This window comes from Meriones unguiculatus, chromosome 17 (assembly GCF_030254825.1).
Source record: "Meriones unguiculatus strain TT.TT164.6M chromosome 17, Bangor_MerUng_6.1, whole genome shotgun sequence".
In the NCBI taxonomy this organism is placed as follows: Eukaryota; Metazoa; Chordata; class Mammalia; order Rodentia; family Muridae; genus Meriones; species Meriones unguiculatus.
In genome coordinates, this window is record NC_083364.1 from 83608847 (window position 1) to 83634613 (window position 25767).

General features: G+C 35.8%; 1 pseudogene; it reads left to right on the forward strand.

The window, feature by feature from the left end:
• Window positions 1-16313: 16313 nt before the first annotated feature.
• On the forward strand, window positions 16314-16432 carry LOC132648880 (5S ribosomal RNA; annotated as a pseudogene).
• Window positions 16433-25767: the final 9335 nt, after the last annotated feature.

Below are 25767 nucleotides of genomic sequence, written 5' to 3' on the forward strand. Positions count from 1 at the left end.
TATAAACGATAAAAAAGAGATTATCTGGGAATGGTTTAAAATTGATTGTGAATGGAATGGTATTGCCACTGTATGTTTATTTATGAAGAAATAGAATAGACACTGTTGTAACAACAAAATCTATTTAAATATATTGTTAGTGTAGGTCTCTTTGAGTAGGGATTAAACTTAGGACCAGGCACGAAGAAATTTTGCTAGTATATATGATGCATATTCTCTATGATCTAAGAAAGCACAAGCCCCATTTTAGCCTCTCAGTCATTCTGCATTCTTCACATTTTTTACATAATTTTTACTTTATATCATGACTTTACACTCTAGATGAAGCAGCATAGATACTTTGTTTCCCAATACTGTGCTTGCATTGATGCTTTCCTTGTTCACTTGTTAACACCATTGACTGAATTAGGAATTATTTGTTGGATCCCAGGTCTCTATGTCTACATTTATGCCTTTCCCTCTTTATAAAAATAAGCCCTCATTATGGCAGAGGCATATTCTACTCATCACGTGAAACAATGGCTATTACAATGAGTAATGCAACAAAAGCCTTTTGGACTGTTATCTTAGTTGATACCTCTTCTACAAAACTAATGATTCATTAAGTAATATTGATTTGATATATTTTCATTCAGTGAAGACTACTGTATCCCCTGTATTTTGTATTCATTATTTAATTTTGTCTTCAGCTTGTCTAGTCTTTCCCCACACTCTTTTTGAATCTCCTACATTCAGTTTTACTTCCATATTTGTGATCTGAGAGGGCAAAGAAAAAGTTAAATATATCTTTTATTTTTCTTTGATCTGCTGATGGACATGGTAGACCTGCTAATATTGACAGGGGAAAGCCCACGAGGCCTAAGACCTGTACAAAGAACTACAGACAACTAAGGATTTCTGGAAATGGGAGAAATGGTCTTTACCAGAAGAAAAATACATCCACTTGTTGCCCATAACCAAACTATCAGCCCTGAAACTATATATATATATATATATATATATATATATATATATATACAGGTAATATTATATAACCAAAGTATGTTTTATTTATATAGTTTATATATGTGTTTAAAATATAAATACATGAAATTGAAAGAGAGGAAGGGAGTATATAAGAGGGCTTGGGAGGAAAAAAGAAAAGGTGTAATTATATTACATTCTCAATTTTTTTAAGTAAATGAATCTCTGATAATATGATTTATGCAATAGTTTTCATAGATAAATAAAATTTACTGAAACATTATGAGAATTTGTAAATTGTGGGTTTTATTTTTTCCCAAAGGTAGAATGTGTGTTAAGATTTGTTGTTGTTGTTGTTGTTTATACTTGAGATAAGACCTTTCTGTGTAGACCAAATTGGCATGTAACTCATTATGCATAAACTAGGCTGTCTTCATGCACAAAAGTGGGGCCAAGGAGTTAGCTCAGTAGGTCTAGTTGCTTGTCACCTTATCTATAAATATTAGCATTGGGACAGATTTTGATCATGGCTCCCTTTGTAACAGTGTGTTTTCAGGATGAATCAGAGTTTACTCTATGAACTTCGATCTACACAAACATTTTTAACTTCTTTTTAATTTTTTTCTCATTAAATTATTTATTTATTTACTTTACATCCTGATTGCAGCTTCTCCTCCCACTCTTTCCAGTCCCTCACTCACATCTTCCCTTCGGTCTAAATTGGTTCACAAATGAATTTATACCCCCCCCGACATTACACTTGACTTCAAATTACCTGGGTATTTAGGCTTCTGAAAACCTGTAAAGAGGCATTATGGCTTTTTAATCTATATATTTACGTATAATATTCCTTCTTAATACTATTACCCACACATGACATACAATTCCACTTCCCAATTTGTCTAAGAGTATCGTTCAGTTAGTCATTTTTCCATCTGCAGATCTCGTTTGGAATTCCCATCAATATCTTACTAATTTTATCCTGTTAGTAAATCAGATCAGTGTTTATCAAATTGTCAAGTAACCCTTGATAACTATCATATAATTAGCATATTTATACACTGTTACATTTCAGAAGAAATGTTACTGAACTCTATATACTTCTAAGCAATTAAACAAACAGGTTTTTTTTTATAAAAAACACAGTTAGCCATAATCCAGATAAATAGTTTCCTACAATGTGAAAATAGTATGTTTAATTCAGGAGATGATTACATTGAACACTTTCGTTGTTTGGTGCGTTTCTTCAGTCCCAAGAAACCTGTTGCTTTGAGCAGGTGCCTCCAGGTGTCTGCCTGCAGGAAGTCATTTAAAACTGGGGCAGACTGGCAGAGTTTCCATGGAAGCAGAGATTAACCCCCGGGAACCTCCTCTGCTTTAAGAACTCTCTGGAGCACATCTGGCACAGCCTCCATCAGAGACAACAATTGAAGCAAATTCCCATTATGCAACACATTGAGAAGAAAGAGCATTCACCTGCACAATCATCCCCTTGACTGCAGTAAATCTTTCTTTGGAGCAATTTTGCATGAACAGCCAGAGAAAATAGGAACAATTTATTTTTGTCTTTAAACTATCTTCTTCCATCTTGATTCAAGAAACAATAAACTACTTATAGATTTTGATGCCTGATGAAACTTATCAAATGATGTAGTGTAACTTTTGTTTTTTGTTTTTTTTTTTTTGCATACTTTTTCTTTTTCAAGACTTGTGTACTCTCAGAACAAGTTTTAATTACTTACGCAATGATGGTACACAGGTATCATGAGGGCAAATGACAGCTCAGAAATTCTCGGGGCGGGAAGATTGTGTAATGATAATGTTGGATTACATATCTGTATAAAAACCTGCCGAAATTTATAAGTGCCAATACATATGTCAGTCTAAATTTATAATCACTCACTCAGTTATCCACAAACACATGTTGTCTTGGGAAGATTTCTCATCTACCAATTTCAAAAGTGAAGAAACTAGCCATGACCATTCAACACAGTGTTCTGGGACACACAGTAAAGAAATACCCAATTTCACATTACCCAGCCTGGGAGACGCTTAACACAGCTTAACGTTGGCATTTCATGTAAATACTTGTGAGTTCAAAATATTAACAATTATCTGAATGAAATTTTGACAAGACATTCTTCAGAAAGTATGTTTCCCATGTGTAATCTGGAACTTCAAATTCTCCCGCTCTTGACATTTATTTCTGCTACATTCATAGAAATAGTTTTTGTTATAAGGAAGGGATTTGCTTAATAAACATATCTATAATACACCCTGCATCCTACTCTCCTATATCTCTTTTAAAATTGCTGTAGAGAAGAATCATAATAGGAGAATCAAGAATTTAAGCATAACACTGCCCTATGATACACTTTGTAAATGTTATATTGCAAACTAAAATTGAATTTAGCATTCTTTCACCAATACCTACTGAAATTCTCAGAAGAAACTTAAATCACAATATGTATAACTAGTCTGTTCTTGTTCTCAATCTCTAATCATCACACATCTCCCTTTTATTTATTTTTTCGTAACATGTAATGTATATATGATCATCTGTATCAGAATTAAGTTAACTTCATTTTTCTGTAGATGACAGAAATAAGAACCCATCTGAATCAACGCGTCCTGTCACAGATACATAAGGTCTAGCTACCACCTGTTCTGTCATCTCACAAACTAACCACATGTCTGTTGTTTCAAACCAATCAACCTTGAAGGATGGTTTCAAAGCACCAAGAAACTCACATCCTAATTCTGCAAGGCAGATCCATTCCCTTTGGTATGTTAGCAGCATGTGATCAGCTTCATTCGTTTGTTATCACATTATTGTTTAAGCTGATAATGTATTTTCTCCTCTGTCAATCTTATAACCAACAGGGACCAGGACCATTTTTCACTGTTCATTGCAACCTTCTAAGTAGGTTAAATGCATGACACATAATAGACATGTAGCGAATGGTGTTCACTGGTGGTTTTATTCCAAGTTTTCAGGCTGCACGAAGCCTGGTGGCACAAATTCAGGTTTCTCCTGTTTCCTTTGCTCATTCAGATAATGTAATGATAACTTGCTTTATGTTCTCTCATCGCTGCAGAGCTTGAAACGTCCAGAGAGATTCGGTGACATTTCCTATACAAACATTTTTGTTGAAGTTAATAGCAGTGTTTCTCAAGGGGGGATTCAGCTTAAATGACTAGTCTCAGACATAATCTTCCTACAAAAACTTTAGGCAGAAATCAAAACATGCCATAGTTTTAATGCAAAGCAGTCTTCAAAAGTCTCAAGAGAAGTGGAAATCTGAGAATTGTGTTGGGAAACAGAGCATGTCACACAGTACATGATTGTTGTGCTTCATCTGGAGTAATTTGACAGCAAGATCAATGAGTTGACCTATTTTTCTCTTCAATAAACCTGGAATGATTATATCATTATAATCCAAACAATAAAAAGTTCACATTTCTTTACATTTCATACCAGTTAACTATAAAGTAATCATGAATTCAATGCATTTTACATTAAACTCATTACAATCCGACATGAATTTAATATTTTATAGCTAACCCTCATACCATCATAACATATTTATAAGATACTTTTCAAAAAACAGAAATTATTTTAAAGTATGTAAAGTTCTCATTTTAATTTATATGTATGTAGTATGTGAGAGGAAGCAGGTTCTCCATGGCAATTATATAGAAGCTACAGAGGAACTCCAAGCAATGTGGTTGTTAGGATTATTCTTAAGTCATCATGTTTGTTTTTTTGTTTTGTTTTTTAACTTTCAGGTTTTTATGATCTCCAGCCTTCATAAATGAGTATGTTATACCCAGTTCGTGAGCCCCCAAAAGATCTCCAGGAATCGACTCCGTTGCAAAACACATGAGGATCTTTTTATTGCAAATTACAAGCTGCAGCTTGGGCCTACACAGCCCCACCGCTGAAGCGGTGGGAGCTGAGCGCGCCCAGGTTAGTGGGGTGATTTATAGATTCTGGTCCATCCCAGCATGCCCAAGGCAGGGGCAATTCCTGCCTGGCAAGCATCTATTGGTCAAGGTGCTATATTTTGAATCAATTGGCTATAGGAAGGTTCCCAGACCATTAATGACCAGGTGTCCCTCCCTAGGGGGAGGGTCCAGTTTCCTAGCAACTGTATCTTTAGTGGGTGGGGAAAGAACAGAGGTGGTCCTTCCCCTCAGGGCATTACTAGACTTCTCCACCCACATAGTTCAGGCCTTAATAATAGCTGCTAATTTTTAATCTTTTTGGTCTCTCAAGTACATATACACAAACACCTTTCTGCACTCACCAGCGCACACATAGAAGTAAAGCTTTTCAAGACCTTGAGAGCCACCTACACACACATCCAGTCCTTTAGAAAGAGCCTAAGAAAGTGCAGCTCCAATGTAGCCGAGTACTGCTTGGGACCTGGCTCCAAGAACCCACCAGAATGGCTTGCTTCTACCTGTAAGCACAGTGCGGCATCACTACAGACAGCGCCTTTTGACTGGGCCTCTCTGGCCTCCCAGGTGGTCCCTGCCTTTCTGCCCTGTGCTCTTCTGCCTCTCTCAGTCTCTTGATCTCCCTCTGGTTCTTCACTCAACCTTTCTCCTTTGCTAGTCCTAGGCTCTGAGGGATTGTTGTCCTGAAACAGGGCCTTTCTAAACTCTTCCATATTTTCCAATTGCTTAAGTCATCATGTTTATGTGGAAAAAATTCTTATCTATTTAGAATATTTTTTTGAGTATTCATAGTGAGGAATTTATTATTATTATTATTATTATTATTATTATTATTATTAATTACACTTTATTCATTTTGTATTCCCCCATAAGCCCCTCCCTCCTCCCCTCCCGATCCCACCCTTCCTCCCTTTTCTGCATGCATGCCCCTCCCCAAGTCCCCTGATAGGGGAGGTCCTCCTCTCCTTCCTTCTGATCTTAGTCTATCAGATCACATCAGGAATGGCTGTATTGTCTTCTTCTGTGGCCTGGTAAGGCTGCTCCCCCCTCAGGGGGAGGTGATCAAAGAGCAGGCCAATCAGTTTATGTCAGAGGCAGTCCCTCTTCCCATCACTATGTAACCCACTTGGACACTGAACTGCCATGGGCTACATCTGTACAGGGGTTCTAGGTTATCTCCATGAATAGTCCTTGGTTGGAGTATGAAAAAATAATTAAACTAAAAAGAAGGAAAAAACTTTAAGAAGGTAGTTTCAAACAGAATTGTTAATTTCACGTAATGTCTGTGTCAACAAAATTAAAAATATTTTATATGTTAAATTTTACAAGATTGTTATCAAGAGCGACTAGAACCAAATTCTCATTTGCAAATACAGTCCTTTTCTAAGCAATGCAAACTGATGTTAGCAGATTAAATACTATTCTTGAGGGTATTCCCCTTTTCCTTCCTTCACCTACCACTGATTAGCCGACTACTCACTTAACCCTTGGCAGTACCGCAAGGTACCAAAAAGTGTCAAAATGTCATAGAGACTTCTCAACCTTATTTTTAAGGGTAGCAATTTTGTGACAGTAAAGAGGGTCTTACAGGGAAATATCCAAAAAGCATGAAGCAGATATTTCAGATGAATTATTTTTACTTAGGATTTGCAGCCTAAAGTGACTTTGGAGTTCTCAGTAGGTGAGGAGGCTTTACCCACAATGGCTGGTTGCATAAGTTAAAACAAAATTTGTTTTTTTGCTTCAGGATATCATCACACACTTAGATATTAAATTATGATTTTCAGAGTATCTACATTCATGGTAATTGTTGATGCTTGATGAAATGAGGGATAGTATGTCTGTATTCAGAGGCCTTCTGCTTTAGTAGGAGATAAAGAAATGTTTATTGTCTATAAATTATAAAATTTGCAAGTATGATAAATGCTATGGTTTTACAGAATCAGATCATACATAAAGACATTAAAAGGTTAGGGATTTATTTACACAGAACCAGTACTCCAAAAACATTTAAGTATAAAATCTTGGATATGCTTGAGGGTCTGAGTTCGAAATTGCCTTCCTGAAGGTAATAAGTGAATCCAAGACCACTCAGAGATCAACTTAGAGAAAGTAGGAGAAACTAGATTATATAGGACCTTAATACCATGATAAATAAATCCATTTTATTCTAAGAGAAGTGAGAATCATTCAGATATCTCTTAAGCAGAGAAAAACACATTTAAGCATTTTTTAAGATTATTGTGGGGGCTGCTCTTCTAGAGCTACTGACATTAATTCCCAGCAGCTTCATGGTAGCTTACAACCATCTATAATGAGATAATTATGTCCTTTTCTGTTATGTAGGAATACATGCATATATATCACTCAGATACATAAATAAATCTTAATAATGATATATTTTTAAAAGATATTGTGAATGCTATATGAAGATAAGAGTTTTGCCTTGTGACTGTCTCTATTCACTTAAAGTAAGACCTTCGATATGAACTCATCATAACAGTTTGGAAATGAAATAACTTGAAATGGCTCTTACAGGAGAAGAGAAAAAATAAAATGGGATACCATAGGAGCAAATTAGACTATATACATGTCTTAAAGTCTTACACAGAGTTCAGAAAGCATATACATGTCAGCGTTAGTTACAATGTATCCTTTATCTTGTGTCCTATATGTACATATGTATAAGCAAGAAGTCAGTGTGGGGTGTCTTTGTCTGACATTATTCACTCTTTATCTATTTATTATTTATTTTTGATATAGAAGGTCTTACTGAACTTGGAGCTCACCGATCCACCAAAAGCACGTGGCTCACATGCTCCAACAATTGTGTGCTCTCTACTAGGGTTACAGGTGCACACCACCATGGCCAGCATATCACATAGGTGCTATTAATCTGAACTCAGAGCCTCCTGACTGCTGGGCCACGTGAACTGAAGCTAAGACAACTAAGGGATCAGCTGAGTCATGTCCTAACTTCCAACTTTTATGTTAACAAAAGCACACACATTGAAATCTGAATACTTGCCAATTCCCAAAGTAGAAAGGACAGCTACAGCAAGGCTTTGCCTCAAAAGAGTTAGGAGCAGTCTACATCAAATGCCTTATGCTAAGTGAATAGAGACAGTTACAGTGTACAATTGTTATCTACAAAGCAGAATGGTGATTTCTAGACTGCCGCTAGGGTAGTAAAAAATTTGTATTTAACCAAAGTAGTAAAGATGAAAATTTTCTTCAACTATTCAGGTTATAATTGGATAATAATTGTGAAAGTTTCAATATTTTGGAACTTTACACATAGAAAAGGTAATATGCTCATTTTATCTCAAATGTATTTTGAGAGGAATAAAAATAATAAAAAAAAATATTTAACTCAGCAACAAATCATGGAAAATTTTACCTGGTTTAATTCTTGAGAATCTTAAAGGAATTTGGGAATATATTCTATATCAATTTTGTGTATAATGTGAGTATATATGAACCTAAATATGTTAAGAAATTGAATGGTTGATGAAGTTGCATTTTGAATTTCATTCAGAATAGCTTGGAGAATATTTTGCATGCTTGGTGTGTCGGGTTCAGGCATTTTCATGTCCTTGTTAAGATCCAGCATCCACTTTTCCTCATTTTAAATAACTTTCACTTGACTTTCATTTCCATACCAATAAGTTCATTCTAGCAATAAAATTTTATTGTCAGTCTCTCCAAGTTTTTATTTTCACCTTTTTATGAATACTATTGGGAGAAGAGAAAGAGCCTTACCCTAATATACCCATGTGCCATTCAAATTTATATCCTGGAGCTAATCAAAAGGTTAGAGGATTTATTCTCTTATGATTATCAAAATGTGGAAATTTTTATACCATGTAGGTTTTCTAAGAACTCAGCACCACGAAGACTTTCCTCAAATTGTGGTAATTGTGAGACTGAAGAGATCACAAGTTTTGGAGTGTATACGAAAAGAAGATTCCATTCCCCACACAGTGTTAGCAGATATCTTGTACAAAAATATTTGACTGATATAGATTTGTGTATCATCTTTCTGACATAAACTTGTAATCACTTCGTGAGGAGTAAGCATCTAAATTAGTCCATACAGAGGGAAATAATTCAGATTTTTGCCTGTCTTGGGCGAGATATGGGCATAAACCACCTTCCCCAGCTAGTGGCACCCTGTCAAATGTGAGATGTGGATGTAAGAAACCATTTCTTTCCAGTCCCACCCACTTTCCCTCTTCTCCCTCTATGCCCTTTTCCCTGATAGGGCAGGATCACCTCTCCTTCTATCTGACCCTAGCCTATCAGATCACATCAAGGCTGGCTGCATTGTTTTCCTCTGTGGCCTGGCAATGCTGCTTTCCACCCCCACCACCAGGGGAATGTGGTCAAAAGACCAGCAACTGAGTTCATGTCAGGGACAGCCTCTGTACCCCTTAAGAGGGAATGTAGGACTAGGAGGGGACAAGGGAGGGGACTGCAGTGCGGATACGAAGTGAATAAATTGTTATAAATAAATATATAAATAAAATTAAATTAAAAATAAATAAATATACTAATAAATTGGGAAGATTTATACATTTAAAAAAAAAAGAAACCATGTCTTTAGTGAAGGGCAGCATCTGATGATCGGACTCACAGTGGTTGGTTTAAGTTCAAGTTCTGAAATCTGTAAGTCATGTGTTGCAGTATCATAGGGCAGCCAAGTTCACTGTACTGAGACTGAAAGCTAGATATGGCTAGTTAAGCACTATTCTCCCTGGAACCAGGTCACCTCCCCCTAAGACTTTCCTTTACATAAATTTTTAGCAGTGCCTTAACCCTGAGCTCCTTAGCCTCTTGATAATTCTTTGCTTTATATAATGCATTTTTAATTAATTGTTTCTAGGTCAACTAGTAAAAATAGATTGTATGAGTAAGAATGAAGATATTCCATTTAGATCTGAGTGGTCCGAAACCTCCAGTTCTCTCCAGCTGAGCATCTCTGTGTTAATGACCGTCAAAACTGCATGAAGAAACTTCTTTGTTGAGAGCTGAGGAATGCTGAGACCTATGAGGATAGCAGTGTGTCACTAGGAGTGATTTTGATTTTACTATGTTCCTGTGGTAGAGTAATAGTAACTGGCTTTCCTATATGCCCATGGTGGAAGAAGTAGAAAGATTGTAATAGCAACACATAGGAGATGACTCCAAGAAAATATCTTCAAGATAAAACAGAATAGACACACATGAACTCACAGTAACTGTGGCTGCACTCACAAAGTCCAGACAACATCAAACCAGACAAGTGCTAACACTAAGAAAAAGAAGCAGACACAAAGTCCCACCTATAATAAAAAAGCTATTTGCAGTTTATTCCTAATGAAAGAGGAAAAATCAGTTTTTGTGCCCCCCCCCATGGAGTGTCACTGGGAATATAAAGCACAATTCAGAGCAGCCCTTCATGCCCAGGTTTAGCTGAGCAACATAAAACTGACTCCATGCTTTTGTTTTTAACTGTGTGTGTGTGTGAGTGTGTATGTGTTGCTCATGTTTTGCTTGTTTTTCATTTTTCATATTGACTTCCTTTGTTTTCAGTTTGTCTATTTTAAATTTTGGTTTTGTTTTTTGTTTGTTTGGGGGATATTCTTGTTGTTTCTCCTGTTTGTTAGAGGTTGATGAGGGAGGGGAAAGAAAGAGGGAGGAAGGGAGAGAGGGAAAGAGAGAGAGAGAGAGAACTCATGAAGTTGTGTTGGGTAAGTAGGAGGGTGGGGATGATATTAGAAGATTTTGGAGAGATAGAAAATGTGATCCAAAAACATTTCTTGAAAATTAATTTTAGTTTATTCAGTTTTTATCCAGGTTGAAGCCCCGTCCTGTCCTTCATCCTCTCCCAGTTCTACCCTCTCTCCCTCTTCCTCCCCTATCCCTCTCCCCTAGTTCACAGACAGGGGAAATCCTCCTCTACTCTCTGACCCTTGCCTGTCAGGTTCATTAGGACTGCCAGGATCCTCTTCCTAGGTGGGCTGGCCATATCCGCTGCTGTATCTTACAAAACAACAACAACAAAAACAAAACAAAACAAAACAAAACAAAACAAAAAAACACTAACACACATATGTATGTTTTGGTATATATATATGTGTGTGTGTATTTATATACATATATACATATATATGTAATATGTATATATATAAAATAAGAAAAAAAAAGAAAAGCAATTTTAACTAAAACTAAATAAGTGAGAAACTTATTGATAAAGCTGAGAGAAGGCTGCATTCCAAATGTGAATTGCCCTTTATCTGTTGCTTTTGCACATGAATATTATCATTCTATATGCAAATTAAGTCATCCAAACACCCTGGATTAAAGGTATCCCAGGAAGTGAGTTAAGAATTGGATAAGGAAAGACTACTTGACATGCTTTTTTTTTTTCAAAAGTACCTAAATTTAATCTAATTTATGCTTGTTAAACAAGTAGATAATTACAGAAATAGTGTGGTATAACTAGAGTAAAAGAGATGCCATGTGTTACCAAAGAACATATCTCCAAAATATCTGGGTTTCCTCAACTGTAACTCTTGAATTGTTTGCTCTGGGCTGGCTCTTTAGACTATCAAACTGTTTAGGCTACTGTATAGCTCCATTGGTAATGCTGTCACAGTCTTTTTCAGTTACAAATTTTTCATTTTTGACAAATTGCATAACTTTAGTATATTTACAGAAAGATGATAAAGTTAAAAGTTGATTATACAGAAAACTTCAAAAACAATTTTACGTGTCATACATTTTATTTCACAGAAATGTCTGGTTTGTTTTCATGTACTTTCTGTCTTTCTTTTGCTCTTTGGGAGATAAGCATCTTCAGTTTTAAAATGTATGACGTCAAAGGAGAGTATCTGCTAAATCACTTTATACAGTGCACAGAAGAGCAGCTGCAGAAATTGAAATTTAATAAGTGGCTCCAACAATAGTCATGATAGTGATTCATGCTTCTTGAACTGAATCAAATATTTTTGAGTTCATGTGGCAGTCTACTCAAGAAACTTATCCTTTGAAATGCATATGGGAATGCATTCATTGATTTTTCTGAACATTGGCTCTGATCCAGTTTATGAAAAATTGAAAATGTGAGAAAGCCATCTTTGGCCTAATGTCCAAAAAATATTTTGTAGTATATAGAGAATATTTTAGCAGATGTTTTCCAGTGCTTAATATTCATTCTATTTATGCTTGATGTTGACATATAATTTTCATTTAAATCTGAACTATTATTGTCCAGGAATATAGAACCTATATCCACCTCTCTGTTAATGTTGATTTGCTATTATTGCTTTGAGTAAAAGAGAGAGGCCTACAACCATTTTACTTAAAATTACTCAGATTTGAAGCTTTGGTTATTAGATATTTTATTTTGCTCTTGTAACCTTAATTTCAAATGAAATCAGATATTACTTTCTAATTGTGAAAGCACAATAACAGCTGAGAGGCAGTAGGCCTCTTCCGTTAACGGTTTTTGACAAAGTGTTCTGATTTCAGGAGATGCTTCTGATTTGAGATTCTGTACTTCTTTATAGCAGGGAATGACTGGAGAGATGGCTCAGCCATTAGGCTCGCAACCATAAATACATCAACTTTCTTAATGTAACATAAATACAGATATATTTGCTCACTACTATTTAGGCTTCTTTGTTTGCTTGTAGCTTTTTTTTTTTTTTCTCAAGACAGAGTTTTTATGTGTAGTCTTGGCTCTTTCAGAACTTGTTCTATAAACAGGCTCCCCTTGAATATGGAGAGGTTTGTCTGCCTTTGCCTCCTGAGCGATGGAATTAAAGGCATGCGCTATCACTTCCCTGCCCAAAATATTTAGTATTCTTGTTCTAAATTTTGTAAATAAATCTGCATTTGTGTCTATGCTTTCAAAATACATTGCTTGTGGTATTTGTTGTCCAAAGAATATAGTAGTATTTTTATATTTTATCACGTTTTGATAATTATGAGTTTTTACTATACTCCACTCATTTTATACTTGAAATCCATTCTTTATAAAAATGTTTCTGATACCTCTATCCTTTCACTTGTTTTGTGCTTTCTTATGATAATTTTTATAGCTTTACTACAATTTCTTTGAAACAATTGTAAAGTATATATGCTCAGAGATATTTGGAAAAGTTTAACATTTTTGATATTGCATACACCCATAGTAACCAGTACTGTCTGCTTTATGTGGGTGTGAATAAAAGTTCCATTTGAAATACACACATGGATGTTACATGAAATTATAATACAGTAAATTACAATTTGGCAAATTACAACCAAATTTAGTCCTAAAACTGTTCCGAATTATGCTGCCACTTACGGTTGTTTTGGGGTGGGCCTTAAGTCCAATTAGATGTCTGTTGGCTCCTCTAAAAGTGCAACTCTTCCAATTTGGGGATATCCCACCTTGCTTTCCATTGTTGTTCATAAGTTTCAAAGCCATCTAGGACTAGTTAGTGCATTTTCCCTTTGTCAGCTTACATAGCACCTTAAGCCCAAGAGATCTAGTCCTCCAGAAATAAGCTAACAAGTCACATTCCAATAAACTCTTCCTACAACTGTATTCCTACCCAAGTGTGTGGCATCCTCACCAATAAGAACTTACTATGAATTTGCTGGAGGCAACCAAAGACAAAATTAATAGCCTATAGTGTTTTGGTGCTCTCTTGGATTACTCTGAACAATTACTTTAAAAGGTTTCTCCTGTCTGTTGTTTTTTCTTATGTAGACCACATCCCTGGAATGGAATAATATATCTATATATCAATATCTATTTATGTATGTATATAGATATTAGAAAACACACACCTATGTCTACCTGTGTATATGTATATATGTGTATATATATGTGTATATATGATATCTCTATCTTTGTATTTAGATATGATATCCATCTGTATATATGTGATATATATCACATTTGGCATTTATTAAAGATTTTCTTTTTTGTTAAATTCTAATTTTAAAACCTGTAATATTAAAAGCCTTACAAACAAAGAAAAAGAGTCATATTAACCCAATGCCTATTCTAACTGTATAGAATTTCATTGAATTTTATAGACCTAGGGCCTGGTTAATATTAATTTTTATTTCTGAGTAACTTACATTATTTGCAGAATATAAAAATGAAGACTCACAAGTCCTACCGATCCAGTTCTCTCAGTAAGTGGTCACAAAAGAAATCAGACACTTTTTGAATTAAATGGGAAAAAAATGGAAAAAATCAATTCAGCAAATTGAAGTGAAAATGTTATTTTTTGAAAACCAGAAGAAGCAGTTCTTCCATCCCTTGAAACCATTTCAACATTTTTCCTTGCCAAATAACTTTGTTACCTGCTGATTCAGACTAATCCTAATTGAAAGTGCATATTACTTTGCCCTTCAAAACAGAAAGATTGAATTTCACAGTTTTACCAAAATTTCTAACTGTTGAAAAGCACATATGTAAATAAAATCAACAAATGTATTAAACAGAGAAAATGTTCAAATAAAATTAAAGCAGAGATGACATTTCCATTTATTGAAAGGTTATATTCTAAATGTAGCATTTTCAAATATAAAATACAAAGATCATAATAAATGTGTATTTCTCACTGGGAAAGACATTAGTAAAATGCATGTCCACTGTGCACACTTGGGATTCACTTAACCAAAACTCAAATTATGAAGTTATTTAGATGGTACATGTCACTATATTTTCAAATATGTGCATTTAGTTACAATAATAAAATGTGGTAGTTTATTCTCCATGTCACTTATGTCTCAATTTCAATGCTTCTATTCCTGTTTCACACAGCCCTAGAAATCATATTTGTGAAGTAACGACTGTGGAAATTGTGAAGTAGCCAACTGGCTGAAACATTTTATTTTTAAAATCAATCTCTCTGCCATACTCATTTTCTCACACAACTTCTACCTTCTTACCCATGGATCCTAGGGGTTTAATGGTCTAATACTAAACCTCTCCTCTCTGAACTTTGGTATCACGCTGAGAAGAGCACAGCCAAAATTTCCTATTGTTTCCAGGAGTAAGAAGGGTTCCTCGCTCTGAGTTGTCTCATACTGTCTGTGCTGCTCTTGCTCCCTGTAAGACTGTAGAGGGAAGCTGAACTCAGCTGAGACTGATGAATGCACACTGATCTGGGACAGGTGTGAATGATGCTGCCATTGCTTACTTAAGTTTGCATTTTTTGAGTTACAAATAAAAAGCTAACATATGCAAGAAAAAATGAAGTAGACAGTAAAAGCAGAAAGATACTGGGAAATAATCCACATCAGGTTGAAAAAGAAACATAATCAGTCAACAAAACTTTGAGCCACAATTTGTCCTGACTTCAAGATGTAAATGACAAAGGATGAAACAGATATTGAGGGAAGGGCCTCAATTTCTCCTTGAGACCCATGCAGTGAGAGCAGTGAGAGCAAGCCGACTCTGGACACGATGATATTGTGTTTTGCTTGCACACAGGAGCCTAGAATAATTGTCATCTGAGAGGCTTCACACCACAGCTGATGGACTGAGATACAGAAACCAACACCTAAACATTAGGTTGAGCTGGTTAAATCTTGTGAAAGAGAGAGCAAATGGATTGAGGGAGCCAGAAAACCTAGAGAATCAATGAATCTGGGCCCATATAGACTCAATGACCAACCAGAGAGCATGCATGGGAAGATACCAGGCCCCCTGCCTATATGTAACAGAAGTGCAGTGTGGTCTTCACAGATACATCCAAAACTGTTTCAGAAAGATCATGCTCCCCTCATAGCACCTAGCAAAAGCAGTAATATCAGTTCCCAGTTTCCTCATGTACCCATATATTTTGCAATTATTCTGTGGTGGCCTCTGTCCAAGATAAGCATAAAACAATGTTTCTCATACCTAATTGTCTTATTAGTGTTAGTCTATATTCTTACACCCTAGTCCATTTTGTTCATGAAACTAAAGATGGGCTTAACAAAGTATCTCAAAGCTTTCTTATGAGCCATTCCATTAGAACTGAGTTCCTCTGTTCTCTCTCAGGTTACATGGCCATTCTCTCAACCTGGAATGAGTAGTATATTACTCATTTTTTCCACTTATACAGATCTCATGCTGAGTCCATTAATCCCATGCCTTTCACAAGCCAGCTAATAAGAGGTCCATTTATTTTTGTTTACAATTTTCAATTCAAGTAGTTTATATGCTGAGTATTTTTTCTCATCATTTTTGTTCTAGGCTATTATTAAGTCCTCTTCTGAATGTAGAATAGTGTATTATCTTTAATAATGGCTGTATCTGAAAACAATTCTATGATTTTCACATTTTGCTCTTTTTTAAATGTAATTTTTTAAATAATTTATTCATTTTACATCCTGATTATAATCTCCATCTCATCTAGGGCCATACCACCCTGAAGGAGACCGATCTCGTCTGATCTCGGAAGCAAAGGAGGGTTGGGCCTGATTAGTACTTGGATGGGAGACATCCTGGGAATACCTGATGCTGTAGACTTAAAAAAAAAAAATCCCTCCTCATCTCCTCCCAGTCCCACCCTGCACTCCCTTTTTCCTACTATCCCTCAAAAAAAAGGAAGGGGGACAGCCTTACCAAGCTACAGAGGAAGACAATGCAGCCAGTCCTGATGAGACCTGAAAGGTTAGGTCAGATGGACCCTAGGGTCACATTTTTTTTTTTTTTAATATCCTTGTTGTTGCAAGTAGAAAGAACAAATAACCCATTCATTTTCCGTTTGTCCTTGGGTTGACAGAAAAGGTGTGGGATCAGGAAGAGGAGTGTTAAGGCACAAGGAAAAAAGATAAAAGCATGTGAAAGATGAAGAGAAGGAATAGAGAGAGGAGGAGTGAGAGAAGAAGAGAGCACAGATGGGGTAGAAACAAAGAAAAAAGTATTGAAGAGAAAAGATCATCTTAACTTGAAACAAAACCTACATATCATATACATAAAGCCCATGACATTTCTGTGGATAATAATGCAGATTAGGTATGTGCTTTGTACTTAAGACTATAACTTCAGGCAGATCTGAAGAGAGAAGGAATAAAGAAGAATTATGATACCAGAGGCATTTGGGCTGAGGGTTTGTTCTAAGAATTATTAAAGTCCACAATTTTACATAACTGTACTGCTGACAGGTTTGCAGTTTCAAATTCCAATTAAATAAATTCTATGATTTTTCTTTTCCTTTGGTTGAGTCTTAAGATATATGAAGGGGGATTCAAATTATTTTTATGCCTTTTAAAACCATTTTCTTCAATACTAGCCCCTAAAAACGGATGAAATTAGAAACTACATCACTAGGAAATAAAACCAAGTCATAAAATAGTTCAGCTGCAAACACACAGTCATAACTGCCTGCTAAAATATCTATTGGCTTCTATACTCTCAATCTCTAGGAAATTTCTGGAAAATCCACTGGCAAAAAGCAATTTAGTTAATAGCAAATTAGTGAAAAGAATGAGTCCTTCAAATTATTAAGGCATTTTTAATATGAGGGTTTCATGGAAGGATACCTTCTAGTCAACAGAAAATATTTAATTATTTTTAATAAGTTTACTAAGCTGTCACTAAAGTGTTTTAAATGTTTTGTAGACAATTATTTCTATTACAACAATATTTTAGTACATTGTAATTACTCTTTAGATCCATAAGTGATTTTGCAAACATGTCTATGAAAGTGAATGTTCTAAGCATTAAAACTTCTTTGAATGAATGATGAAAAATCTAAAACTTTATAATACTTAAAATTATCAGTAGTATTTATAATTACAACTATTATTGTTTTTCTATATATTTTTCTATATATTGTTTTTTCTATCTACATATATTTCTATATATGTTTTTTCTATATATTTTTCTATATATTTTAATGTCAATGACTCAAGAATCACTTGAGTCATCTTTCACCTTTGACTCTTTCAGTGCGCTAACTCCTTTTCTACAATGATGGCTGAGCCTTGGCAGGAAAGGTCATGAATTATAGACATTATACTTATATATTCTCTGACCTTGACCATTTGTGTGGTTCTGTGTAGGCACTATCTACTGAAAAAAGCAAGTTTCTCTGATGACATTAAAGAGATAATTGATAATACTTTTTAACTCTGAGGTGAGAGTTAATTTTAAAAATAATTTTAATTTAGTGCTAATAAGGTCATAGTTGGAGGAGCATCTAAAACATTTACTTTACTAAATTAGTATAATTTGAAGAATAACCTATAAATATTTCTCTTATATGCATAGTTATATTCTTTACCCCTCACCAAGGAAATTGTCTTTTGCAATACATGGAAAACACTACCCAAAATCACAACTGATCAAAATGCAGAGTTGCAGAACCCAATCCCAAGGTATGCATCTGCAACATAATTCCAACAGCTAAGGCTCAGGGATAAATGTGGAAGAAGGGGTAGGAAAATTGTAAGAACCAGAGGATCAGGAAGTTTGTCATGGGATTTTGTCCTATAGTAAAGTTCAAACATACACCCATAATGTCTTACCAATATAATGTCTTACCAACATGTTTTCTGTAACATAAACTGAACAAAGACAACACCAAAGAACACAGAAAATGGGCCTGGAAAAACGTACAAGGACACAACACTACAAAAGGACTCTTGTCAACAACAGAAAGGAGAGAGTTTTCTTCCCCAAGAAAGAGCATATCCATTGGTTTTCTAGTGCCAAAGGTCATTCCTGAAAATACAAGTATAAATAACCTCATAAACCCTGAGCAGGTCATACTTATGAATATATACACATATTATATACACATAAATTATGTAGTATCCATAAATTATAGATAGCTATATAATAAATAAATTATATTATATAAAATATATTATATGCATAAATATATACTAATATATAAAAATTCATATATGAATGCAAAATCACTGAACAAAAATATCAAGAGGAGAGCAGTCAAAGATCTATGAAATAGTTTAAAGGGAGAAATTTTGTAATTAGATTATAATCTCAAAATGAATTTCAAAAACTGAAAGGAAAAATGTCATAAATATATACCATAAAACAACAAGAATGATATTGTTATAGGATAAGTTGATGAAGTTTTGCATTCTTGGTTTAATAATAAAAGCAAATGAATTTGTGCACAAATCTAGACTTCTGGAATGTGACCAAGAGACAAAATGTAAAGATCTATGGGATAGAGAAAACTGAGATAAATATTAAATGCAGAGAGAATATGTAATTATAATAAAAAATAGTTTTAAAATCTAGTTAAAGAAAAATGCTTTGAACCTTGGGAGGCATTTTTAACCTCTAATGGGCATGGCCAGAGAAAGACTTCATGATATACTATAATCAATGTATCAATAATGAAAACCAAGAGAAAAACAAAAACCTACCAACTAACCAAACAAATCCTAAAACATTTAATGGTAAAGTGTCAACTTATCTCCAAAGACAGAAACACTAAAACAGTAACATGCCTCTTGTTAGTAAATGTCAATCCAGTAAAGCACAGAATGAGACATTGCAAACAATGAAAGTAAATAGCTGAAAAGCAAGACTGCAACATTCTCTGCAAAGCTTCTTTAAAATTTACATAAAAGAGAAATATTTCAAGACAAGTATAAGTTAAGGCAATTCATAACCATAAAGCCAATTCTGCAGAAAACAGCTAAAGGAATGTGAACACAGAAAAGCTAAAGAAACCCTTGATAGAAATCCCTGTGCTGAGACTCACCACACTCAATTTAGTATTAGACTAAATTGACTAAATTAGACTAAAGAGCCACAATACAAGATTTCAGTGGCAGAAAAACACATATTTAGACTAATGAAATAGAATGAATGGCACATAAACAAAGCTATGCAGTTACAGCCACAAATTTTTTGTCAAAATTGTTAAGAGCATGCATTTGGAGAAGGACAGCCTCTTTAAAAAAGATTTGAGGGAAACAGGATTTAGTCAAGTACAATAAAAGTAGATCCATATCTGTCTTCCTGTAAATTAAATTCAAAATGGAACAAAGGCCTTAATATGAGACCTGAAATTTTAAAATTAATCGACAAAAATGGTAGCAAATGCTTCAGGTTTGTAAGTACACTGTGCTAGAAGAGGGCTCAAGTAAAATAGGAAATTATATCAAGTAGGCAGACTTTAAATCATCATGTTTCTGCATAGCAGGGAGGATGACCCCTGGAATAAAAAGATGGCTTACAGAATGGGCCAAAAAATCAGTAATTACACATCAGATGTTATACACATCCAAAAAAGAATCAAAACATTTAATCAATTAATGGGCTAATAAACTGAATATACAGTTTTCAAAGAGGAAAATACAAACAGCCAATAATTTCCTGACACTTAGGGAAATGTATATCATTTCACCACAAAACTTTTGGGCACTTCACATTGTATTTTACCTGATTCAGTGCCTTCTGTTTTGGTAATATTTGAAGACATTGTAGACTAGCAATTACTCCTGAGATGGGATGAGTTAGATCACTTGAGACAGTCATTCCTCTTTTTTAACCATAGGATGTTGAGCATTTTTCTTTTGCCAGGTTCCTTTTGGATGAATCTTCAGCCTTGCCTCAGGGCCATTGCAATGGAGGCAGCTGACCTTAGGCTATAATTATAGACTGACGTGATGCCCCCAAGAAAATAATTTTTATAAGTGATTATATTATGTATTTCCTCATAGAAAAATGGGCTGAAAAGAACACATAGGTAACAAGAGTATATTTTAAGTCCTTTAATTGTGAGAGTATTTTTTTAAAACATTTTACTGATTCTTTGTGAATTTAATATTTTGCACCTCAGTCCCACTCTTTTCCCTGTTCCTCCGTAACCACTCTCTGCCATTGCAACCAATTTCCTCCCACAAAAGAAGACAAAAAAAAAAAAACACATAAAGAGAAAAATATTACAAAAATTAAAATTAAAGTAAATTAATATCTTTATGTTGAACCTGCAACATGTCATACAGTATTTTCTTTTTTTGTCCAAACCCCTTTACTGGTATTCATTCCCAGGAGTCACTGGTGTGGTTTGAGGTCTCTGGCTCCTGCTATGCTATCAGTACTGGAACCTCACTGAGGTTCCTCTCTGCTATCTTGTTTCCCTGTGTAATGGATCCTGAAGTTCTGAACCTGTAGGACCAGCCCCCTTCATGTGTTCCAGCAGTTCACAGGTAAGGTACATGTTGGGCTGGTCCAGCTCAATGCCCTTAATCTGGGCCTGGTTGGTGGCTGTGTTGTTTAATCCACAAATTCTCGTGCACTGGTGCCATCTGGGCCAGCTCTCCTACTTTGGTCAGGCCTAAGGAGGGGCCAGATCTCCTGATCTCATGCTCTCTGTCCCAACTGTTCCTTGTTGCCCAGGGGAGGGACTGGCCAGCTCACCAGACTTCATGTTCTAGGAGGTCAGCTCACCCAAGCTGTCCAGTAAAGGGGTTGAGGTTTACTCTTCTGGCTGCTCCAAGAGGAGAGGATATGAGGCGGGGTGCATCATTTCTTCCTTATCCATGCCATTGCAGGGCCAATAAGGGGTACGGCCAGCTTGCCAGATCTCAAGCTGTCATACACTCTCATGCCTTTGGGGTCAGTTTGCCAATGCTGTCCAGGCTAGGGGAGGGGCACATTTTCCAGAGTGCTGCAATGGGTGAGGGGTAGATCCAACTCTCTGCACACCTCGGACATCAAGATGGCTCTAGGAGGAATATCCAGACCAGAGGCTTCCACTTGGCCTTTGATGGTAACATGAGTTACCGACATTGACACAGACCCCTGCTACCGCAGGGTCATGGAGCCAGACATAGTCCTCTACTACAGCAGGGGCCAGGGCTTCACCCTGGCCTCAGGTATCAGCTCAGTCTGCTCACATCAGTATGTGACCCACAACCCTTTCATCTCCAGTCTGTCTCTCTTTATGCTACACAAAACATTCGACGCCAGTTTCTCTCCCACCTCTCCACCACATACTTGCTTATCGTAGTGGCTCCTCTGAACATCATCTGCCAGCCTGTGCTATGTGGCATCCAATGTGCCTCTGGGTGTCCTCAGCCTGTCCACCCACATAGTCTAGCTTGATGGTGACAACCTCATGATATGAACATCTCCCTTAGGTCCAATAATGTGACATGAGATACAAAGTTTCCATCACACAAACTCAGGGAAAACATTTAAAATATGCCAGGATATGTTCATGTTTTATGCATGCGATTACTGCTTTCTAAATGCTGATGTTCAGATACCTATGTTGTAAGAAAAATTAATACTCTCTGAAATTTCTGATTATTTAAAAATGGGATTTTTTTCCTCCTTGTAATCCCTGCCCTTCTTGTAGGTAATTTTGGATCACAGGTTTTGTGGGTGGGTTGTTCCCTCCTGCCACTAGTCTTGCCTAGCTGGGAAGTGGTCACTTCAGTCTTCAGGTCCTCTCCTGTTATGAGCCTCAGCTAGAGTCACACCCATGTCCTCCCAGGCTCCTGCACTGTCACAGGACTCCAGCATGACAAAGAGATACCCTCCTGTTTCCCTTCTTGTTCCTGGCCCTCTCATCCCAAACCCTGTTCGCCCCACATCTGACTCCCACTCTTTTTTTTTTTTTTGACTCCCACTCTTGTTTCCCTCCCCATTCCATCTCCTGTTTTCATCCACTTCTGCTGTCCTGTTTCCACTTCTGAGTGACATTCTAGCACTCCCCCTTGTGTTCTCTTTGTTACTTAGCTTCTTTGGGACTGTGGATTGAAGTATGGTTATCCTGTACCATAATTCTAATATCCTAAAAAAATAAAAATAAAATAAAAGAACAAAGATTGAGGGAAAATCCAACAAATAATTGGCCCAACCCAAGACCCACCCCATGGTAGAGAGCCAGACCCCGAAATTAATAATGATGTTCTGTTGTGCTTGCAGACAGAAGTCTAAGTTGACAGACCTCTGAAAGACTCCAACTAGCAGCAGATAAGGACAGATGCTGAGAGTTGCAGCCAAGGATGGGGTAAAGTTCCAGGGGACCTGTGGAAATGTTTGGGGAAAAGATGGAAGGACTTGGAGTGCACAGAAGCTCACAAGAAGACCAAAAGAAACAACTAAACCAGTCCCATTGGGGATCTGAGAGACTGAGACATCAACAAAAGAGCATGTGATCTGGACTTAGGCCCCATGCACACATGTAGCAGATGAGCTGCTTGGTCTCCATATTGATTGCCTGGCAAATGGAAGTATGGGGAAGGGGGTTGGTTCTAGTATGAACTGTATTTCCTGGTTTTGGATAACTTCCCCTCTGGCAGGGCTGTCTTGCCTGGCCTCAGGGGATGGAGATACCATCAGTCCTGATGTGACTTGATGTGTTGAGGAAGGTTGATACTGTGGGAGGAGGCTCTCCTTTTCTGGGAGGAAAATCAGGGGGGAAGGGGAAGGGGAAAGGGGAGACAGTGAGTAAAGAAGGGAGGGAGTACTCTTGGGATATAAAATAAATCATAAAACTTTAAAAAGTGGATTTGTCTCCATTATGGATTTGACTGATTTCTGTAGTATGTTCATAATTTTTCAAAATTCTTACAAAGCTAATCTAGCAGTTGCTGGACAGTTTTGAACAGTGGACAAGAAGGGCCTACAGTTTCTCATCTATTGTTCTCATACTGTTCGATGAATGCTTAGAGCCTTCCCAGCCACTGTTCTTCCTAAGAAATTTCTAAGCAGTGTTGTGCAAATATTGATCACCAAAATAAAATGTTTAAATACAAATAATAATAAAAATAATTATAATAAGAATGACTTGAATTTTACAAATAAATTACATTTAATGGTATTTGTGGTATAAAAAATTAAATATACCAGATTGTTCATATTCTAGAGAATTTCACATATTTTGTAGCACCTGTGTCAGGTGCATAAGGAAGTTACTTTACCACTCAATAATATAATGGGGAAATTTGATTTAGAGACAAAAATGCAATCAACGTAACTCTAAAATGAAGAAATAAAATTAAACATGTATATTGCCTGATTTCAGCACATTTTCCCAGCACCTTCTCTAATTGACTTAGTAACTTTCAGTTTACAAAATCAAATATTTCATCAAACTTTTCTGAAGTTCTCACAGAGAAGGCATAGGATGCATTCAATGGAAAGAATCATTTTTATAAGACCCTCTCTGTCTTTCTATTAGGCCCTTAATTACCTATGGAAGCCTGAACACTGGTTGCGTGTAGTTTAAATTAAGTTCTGTTCCTTGTGTCTTCTCAAAGTCCAGTGCTATAAATTCTTCCAGGTCCCTACTCAACAACATAGAAGCCAACTCTCTCTTAGGTTAGGACCAAAGGCAGGTACAGAAGTAAATGGCAGAACAGTCTACATTGGCCAAACAAAGACGTGGAACAAACTGTGATTAGACCAAAGCTAACAAAAGATTCAATGGAATAGTGTTGAGGGATCACAAAAACTGTTCAAACTTCCATGTAGATAAGGGTATTTCTAAATACAAATACAAAATTAGCAATTTTTCAATATTATATGACTGAGATAAATCACACATTTGGAAGCAGCCTTTATCATTGCCCTTTTTGGTATTCTTTAGTTGAAGTCATTTGGCTTAAAATCACTTCCGAATTTCACTTTTTTTGCTGCTTGGTACGCATCAACAGGACTTCCTATTGACTGTCTCTCTCACACCACTTTGGCTTATAAACCTGGCTAAAGAATACGCCTCCAGGATCTACTTCTGTGTACCTGGCCAGCACTGGGATTACAGATACATGTTTCTCTCAGTAGATTTTACATGGATGCAGGAGATCTGAACTCAGTTACCTCATGCTTATCCGTCAAGTACTTTACTGAAACAGTCAATTTTCTAGCCCCATATTTTCTATTTTCAGGTCAGAAATGTGTCTTTCATATGCTCCTTCACTTTTATCAGTTAGTTTATATAATATGTTACAAAATTATTTTAATGTTTTTATGTTTGAAAATATTACACATGCATATAATATAGTTCAATAAAATCCACCCCAATTCATCCCCTAAGAAATGTTTTCTGAAATTACATCAATATTTTAAATTTGATATCGTTTGGAAACATAAGTGTGGTCATTGCAATATTTCTCTGTAAACCCATTCAACCTCTATTTCATTTTGCTTAGCTTTATTACCAGTGTTGTTAATCAGTTATTCAACTATAATACAAAATTATTTTCTGCACTCCAAATCCTAAATTGAATTATTGTTGATTAAACCAAATCCTATCAAAAGAATGGATTCACTGATTTAAAAAGGAACATAATAATGTTTTTACATTATATGAAACATATTTTCAGATGTATTTGATTTTACTTACTAAAGTTCAAACTGAATCAAAAGGTATTAATGAGAATGTGTAAAATTTGATTTCCAAGTTCATTCTTAAATAGCTACAAAGCAGTTAGTGTTCAGGGGTTTTAATAAGCATTTACAATATTGTGGATCTTAAAGCCCATTCATTTAAAAGTGTTTTAAACTATGTAGGTATAAATAATTTAAAAGACACAACAGCCATCCACAGGCACTCTGCTTCGATGTTTGGAACCATTCTTAAGCGATTCTTCCTGAAATCCCATTATGATGTTTCAAATTGGCAATGGAAAGCGGATAAGTGGAAACAATAAGACTTTACAATAGTGAAACATTTATGAAACCATATAACTGCCAAAGAACATTTTAAAGCACCTTAAATGGGCTGATTAATGAATAATTTAAAACCTCACCATAGTTTTCTTCTCCATGTTAAATGACCTTTGCCCCTTGGGCATCTGATGTAGACAAGTTCATCATTAAACAATGTAAGTGGTACTTAGAATTCATATGCTCATCCTAATACG